The following is a 7,316-nucleotide window of genomic DNA, read 5'->3' as shown; positions in this document are numbered from 1 at the left end:
CTGATAGCACTCATCAATAGTCTTGTGTTTTTGCACTATTGAACTTTTTGAAAAATAATACTCAATCATTCATCTTTCTCTTTTTAATACTTGGAAGCAATTTTACAGGAGTGCCTCAAAACTGACTGGATCGAAGACCAGACTTCTGATTCTGTGTCTTCTAGGAAAGGTCTTTAATCGAATCAGGAGATCTAATTAGTTCGCCCTCAGAGAGCGACCAGCTGTAGAAACCCAAACACGCCGATCAATGCTAGGGGTACCCCAACTAATTAAAATATTATTTCTTCAGATATTGTATTTACCATGTAAACAATGCCATTAATTAAATATCTTGCTTAAAAGTGAAGGTGGTATTGATTATCTAAATAGGTGTCTTAACGTGGATCGCTCAGTCCTATAAATAACGACGTGTCGTCACTCATGCTTATGATATAATTAATTATAAGAACTTTTCGACCCTTTTAGTGCTTTGGACTGTTCTTTACATCTCTGAAGATGTTTGAACAATTCCCTTAGAACTCTTAAATCGGAATTCATCATCGGCCATTCTAATCATGCAGCGCGAAAATTGCAGCTCCCTTGGTTGATAGAAAGTTGACGACTTGTCACAAATAAATCTCATATACAAAGAATAACCCCTAAACCATCTACTGTATAGGGTATTGGCCGAGGTGACTGGCCAAAAGATTTTGGAGCATCGAGAAATATTTCGCGAATAAGGCATGTCTAAACAAGAGTTCCATGGGCCACTACGCTCACCTGAGTCAATTGACCCTGTTCTTCTTCATCAGCAGATTATTTCCTATATATTACCTATTAAAACAAAACTTTGATCCCCATTGTTGCTGAACTCTATCCCCAAGGGTCATGATTTGGACATTTTGAATCTACACTACCTGAAGACGCTTTTAAATCAATATGACTTATCTTGGCTATGTTGTTCTTAAGAACAAGATTTTTTTTCAAGAATTGTTCTTATATATTTCCAGGTCAAACTTTGATCCCCTGCGTCCCCACCCAACCTCCGGGGATCATGATTTAAAGAAACTCGTATACACACCATGTAAGAAAAGTTCGCATGAGTTTCAATTTTTTTGCCAAATGGTTATTGAAAAAGTATTTTTATAGATGCCAATAAATTTTCCTTAATTCTTAATGATCTCCCGTTGATACAAGGGATGGTCCTTCATGATCATTTGAACAAACCTAAATCCCCCTCACACAAGGATGTTTTAGCAAGTTTGGTTGAAATTAGCGGAGTGGTTCTGAAGAAGTCGAAAATGAGAAAATTTACAGATGGACGACTGACAAAATATGATATGAAAAGCTTACTTGAACTTTCAGCTAAACCCGAGATACATAGTAGTAAATAATCGCAAATGTTTTAAATATTTCATAAACTATCTCATCAAAATGACTAATTTTTTTCATAATGTTGGGAAGTGTTTTTTTGTTTTTTTTTTTGTTATTTGACTAAAACACTCCGGTATTTTGTCATATGCACGTAATCTACGTATTTGTAAAAATTAGGAAATTAAACGAGACTTACCTTGGTAAAGGCGAAGTTTGATTCCAATTATTGGAGTAAATAAAAGGCACTGTAGAGATAAGGTGAATAGTACTGCGCAGCCGCCAAGTCATTGCTTCAAAGCTAAAATTTTTTGGGTTGATAGATTTGCAACAAAACATCAAACCCAAATTCATTTCACTAATAATTTCAAACAATACATTCACCACCTGCAGGGTGGGAGGGAGGCACCTTATCTCTACAGTGCCTTTTATTTACTCCAATAATTGGAATCAAACTTCGCCTTTACCAAGGTAAGTCTCGTTTAATTTCCTAATTATTTTTCGTAAACGTCACTTCCGAGATAATGTGAATCTTTAAAGCACAACACAAAAAATTTTTCAAACTGAAATCAAATTCTTTATTTTAATTTCAAAACAGCATTTGCATACTTATCATCATTCAGCACAGGTTTGTCATAAAACTTTCTGAAGGTTTCGACATTAGACCAACCTACTTTGGACAAAATATCATCAACAGGAACAAAGTTCTCTTTTGCTTTAGATGCTGATGCAGATCTAACACTATGAGCCTTAAAAATAGTAGTATCAACCCCTGCAGAACACATCACTGTTCTTATCCAACGGGCAACAGTATCTCTTGATACTTCCTTGTGTGGTTGTACATAACTGATAAAAAGTGAATCACACTTATTTCTAATTCTTGCAGTCCTTGATAAGTATTCACATAAAACAATATATACACAAAGCCTTCTATCTGGAGGATATGATTTCAAAACCATGTCAGACATACTACTGTTAGGTCTACATGTTTTCAATAAATCACTAAAAGTAAAAACAAAGCTATTTCTTCTTCTCGTCATGTTACTAAGTTTCATGCATGAAATAGTTTGTACTCGACTTGCACAAATTAAACTAATTAACATAACTAACTTCAGTGTCAAATCTTTCAAACTTAAGTATTTTACAGGTGACAATTTTCTCAAATACTTGATAACAATAGATGCATCCCAAGTATGTACATATCGAGATTTTGATGGTCTCAAATTAAAAACACCCTTCATAAATCGGATAACAAGTGGATGACATCCAACAGTAAACCCATCAAAAATCAGTCCAACAGAAGATAAAGCCCCTCGGGCAGTATTAATAGCACTATACCCTAAACCTAGGCGAAAAAGATGTGCTAAAAATTCAATAACAGTTTCTATAGTTGTACAAAATGGATCAATCGATTTTTCACTACAGTACTGAAACCATCTCGTATAAAATGTTTTATATTGTTTCTTGGTTCCCGACTTCCATGATGCCAAAAGGATCGAGGCTGCTTGATGAGAAATTCCTCGTTTTTGGTACTGCAACCTGACAATCGACATGCCATCAGCACCAACGAGTCTTTCAGAGGATGCTGCACATTTGTGCCTGGAAGTGTCAACAGATTGTCCATCACAGGTAAAATCACCGGATGATCCACCAGTTTTTCTACACACGATTGAACCATGGCTGTGTTGGCCACACTGGAGCCACCAGTACACACTCTGCTTGGTCCTGACAAATCTTCCTCACCACACGTCCACTGAGGCTGAAAGGAGGGTTAAGATAACCATAAATGTTTGCCCAAGAAAAACTAAATGCATTAACATAACGGGCATCTGGATCTGGATGCCAAGAACAATATACATCAATTTGCTTATTCAACCTTGTAGCAAACAAATCAATTTCAAGTTGTCCCCATCTTAAAACAATTTTATGGAACACAGATTTGCTCAACATCCATTCTATTTCATCTTTAAATTTTCGCGACATCATATCTGCTATCAAATTATCTTTGCCAGGTATGTGCCATGCACTTAACCACAGATCCCTATTCATACTCCATAGCCAAATTTCTTTTGCAAGTTTATCACATTTTTTAGAACTAATACCACCCATGTTATTGATGTAGGAAATAGCTGTGGTATTGTCCATAAATAATTTGACATTTTTATTTGTTACATCAGAACAAAAGCACTTTAACCCAAAAAAGCAGGCTAATAATTCTAAGTAATTGATATGATTTTCAGATTCATCTGTTGTCCATCTACCCCCTGATTTCAATTCATTCATAACAGCACCCCATCCAAGATGAGAAGCATCAGAAGTTATTGTAAGATCATAGGGTTCATGCAAAATTCTTCTAACTGATGAAGAAATATTAGAAATCCACCAATCTAATTCTAATTTCATTTCTTTTGTTATAAACATGAAAGCATCATAGTCATGTTGTGATTGTACAAGTGCATCAGTTTTTGCTCTTTCCATATCACGATAAAACAGCTGACCAAATTCTACTGCTGAAAAACTAGCCACGACCAGTCCAATGACCTTTGCAACTTCTCTAATTTTTTCTCTTGATTTTGTTTGTAATTTTTTACATGCCTCTAAAATAGATTCCTTTCTTTCTTCAGTAAGATAAACTATCATCAATTCAGAATCAATAACATTTCCTAAGAAAATGATTTTTGTACCAGGTGTGAGAACAGACTTCTCATAATTGACTACAAACCCTAGACTCTCTACTAGGGCTAAAGTTTCAGAAACATGATCTAAACACTCTTTAATACAATTGCCAATCAGTAACGAGTCATCAATATACCCAATAATGACATGTCCTAGTCTTCTAAGTGTTGCAAAAACAGGCTTCAGTAGTTTTGTAAAGAGTCTAGGTGCACTAGCTAACCCTTGAGCGAGACAAGTATACTGATAAATCTTATTTTTCCATATGAATCTAAGAAACTTTCTATGTTCCTCTGCCACACTGACACTATAGTATGCATTGCTAAAGTCAACACTAGCAAAATAACAACCTTGAGTCACTAAATCAAGAGCACTCTCAAAAGTATCCATTTTAAAATGGTGATACACAATGTTTTTGTTAAATTCTTTCAGGTTCAAAATGACTCTATAACTACCATTCTTTTTAGGTCTAGTGAAAACAGTGGAAATGAAACCATCACTAAGGTCTACATTTTCAGACAATTCTTCAGATTACATTCATATCTAATAAAGATTTAATTTCTTTGTCAATCACACATGATTCAGCTGAACTAAAACGTGGCTCAAAAGGTTTTGAATTTTGTACAGGAATTTTATCATCTTTAAATTCCAAGTGACAACCTTTCACAATATCTAATATACTTTTATCTGATGTTAAATCTTTCCATTCAGAAATGAAATTTTTCAGTACACCTGCTCTAAATTCACATACCTTTTCAACTACTTCTGGAGGCGACTCTGCAAGCCTCTTCGCTGGTAGTTTTTTGAATCAGATGAGAAGGATGCAGCATTCGAGTAGGATCCACGACCCCTTGCAGCTCCTCGGACAAAGCGTCCACGTGATCGTCCCCTCATAAAGCGACCACGGAAGCTCCCTCTATATCCGATACCAATTTTGTTGCTGATTTTGGAACAATCTGTGATGTCTTTTACAGTTTTAGGGACATCGTCGCCAAACAAATAGTCTGTACACTTTAAATTATGACTACAAAGGTGAGTATATTCACCCTTCATATCAGGTTTCATAAATTCTCTACGCAACATACACAACTGTCTGTTGGCATGCCCCAGCAATGCCAATGATTCCATAGCATTTCCCAAAAGGTCTAAAATCTCAGGATTGTCACACTTGCCGAGCAAATGAGTCAGTTTAGTGAGTGCACAAGCACCCTTGATCAACGAAGTCTGAACATTTTGCATCTTCTTATCGGAAGATTTTGTAGTTGGGCTCAAAAAATCCCAAACCATTTGGTTAGTTTTCACAGTCACTAATGCTGAACAGTTTTCAGGACGATTTGTCGTTTTTAGAAGCTCATTATATCGTTCTTCCTCGATTCCCTCTCGGAACCAATCTGTCACGAGATTAGCTATTTCATCATCAATAGGTTTATCACAAGTCTCTTTAACTTTAAGTTTCTTACCGGCATTTACGTACTTGTTGTCCGTATCATTCAGAATCTCGTCTAATGCGCGCTTCCTCGAAGCCGCTTCACCGGAAGTACCCGGTTCGTCCGGGGTATCGTCCTGACGATCTTCATATTCTTGGTAATCATAATCATACAGATTTTCTAGCTCTGTCATACGATCGTCTTGTTTCTTTTGATTCTCTTGAATCGCTTTTAATATGTTGAGAATCTCATTCTCGTTATTTGGCGCGGAACTATCATGTCCTCCGCCATGACCACGAGAACACGTGGAAGTGCCAGTCGAAGTCGACGAACTCGACGACGAACGTAAGTTAGACGGTGTCTTCTCCGAAGACGATGATTTGTTCGGGGCTTTTTTCTTTCCCTTGACCGGTGCTTTATCATCGTCAGGGTTAGCATGGTTAGGAGCGTCCGCCATGACGCACGTGGTTTGAACTTTCAAAACCGATGAAAAAATATCTGACCACGTCAGACGAAATCGCCCCCGAATACTGATCTGACCACGTCAGAAACAAAATTGAACTCTGAAAAAGTTCTAAGAAGATATTGACCTCGTCAATATGTAAAAATATAAGGGGTGTTAAGAAAGTTCGTTCCGGAATGAAATATTTTCAAAAAATTCAAAGTAGTTCGTAACTTAAGAGATGAATTTTCAAGTCTGACAAAATCACAAGAGTGTGCTTCAGATTTATAGCAAATCATTTCTAGCAGGAAATTATAGGATTTTTCTTCCATGTGAAAAAAATATATAACATCTTTAAAGCACCCGAATGATAAAATGCCGGTCATTTTGAGTGAGAATAAAGGATTATTTACTTTTGTTACTTCATAGCTTATCTTACATTAGACAAGCTGATGAGCGTAGGTATAAGTACAATATATCACTTTTGAAAAGAATAGGTTTGTCATTTTGAAATATTTCACAGATTTTATAATTTTTGCATAGTATTTGAAAGGATGTTTTGACATGTGTGCTCAATAATATATGTCACAAATATACATCATCCGTATTTTTTCTGAACAGACATCATCTGTTTTAATACCTGCCCTCCCCTTATTGATTCAATAAAAGACCGTTAAAACCTTATCAGGAGCAAGAATGGACTCTGTAAACGTGAAATATCACAAATTGTAAATATCTTCTCATCGTATTTCTTTTTGAAAATATAAGAAAAATGTGGAACGAACTTTCTTAACACCCTTTATCAAAATTGATCGAGCAAGTGAGACCACGTCTACTCGCTCCGGCTACTTGCAGTTCAATGACTTGGCGGCTGCGCAGTACTATTCACATTATCTCGGAAGTGACGTTTACGAAAAATAATTGAAATCAGACCAAGTGTTTTGGAGAAATTAAAAATTGGCAAGGATCAGCTATTTGTGAATAATCACGGCCGTCACCTTTGAAATTGTAATAAACTAGAATACATTTTTTGTAGTTCAGAAAGTAGTTACCATGGCATTACCATTCATCAAAATAAATTAAAAAAAAAAAACAATTAAGACAATTTTGTTTCTCAGTGTAGTGTACTTGCATGCCACATAAGATTAAAATCAGACTAAAACGGTGTTTGGAGTAGCATTTTGAGAGAATTTTACAAAAAATCTATTTTTAGTAACCACAGCAACAATGTTGATCGAAATCAAAAACCGATATATAGAATAATGTATCTTAGTGTCGTCTATTTGTGTGCCAAGTGATACTGAAATCAGACTAAAACTGTAGGAGGAGTAGCATTTAGAAAGTATTTCACAGAAATTTCTATTTTTAGTAACCATTGCAACACCGTTCATCAAAATCAAAAACCGATCGAATTATGTATTTCA

This window comes from Saccostrea cucullata, unplaced genomic scaffold (assembly GCF_032062105.1).
Source record: "Saccostrea cucullata isolate Sc308-1 unplaced genomic scaffold, CSIRO_AGI_Scuc_v1 ctg75, whole genome shotgun sequence".
Classification (NCBI taxonomy): domain Eukaryota; kingdom Metazoa; phylum Mollusca; class Bivalvia; order Ostreida; family Ostreidae; genus Saccostrea; species Saccostrea cuccullata.
This window is presented reverse-complemented; position numbering follows the sequence as displayed.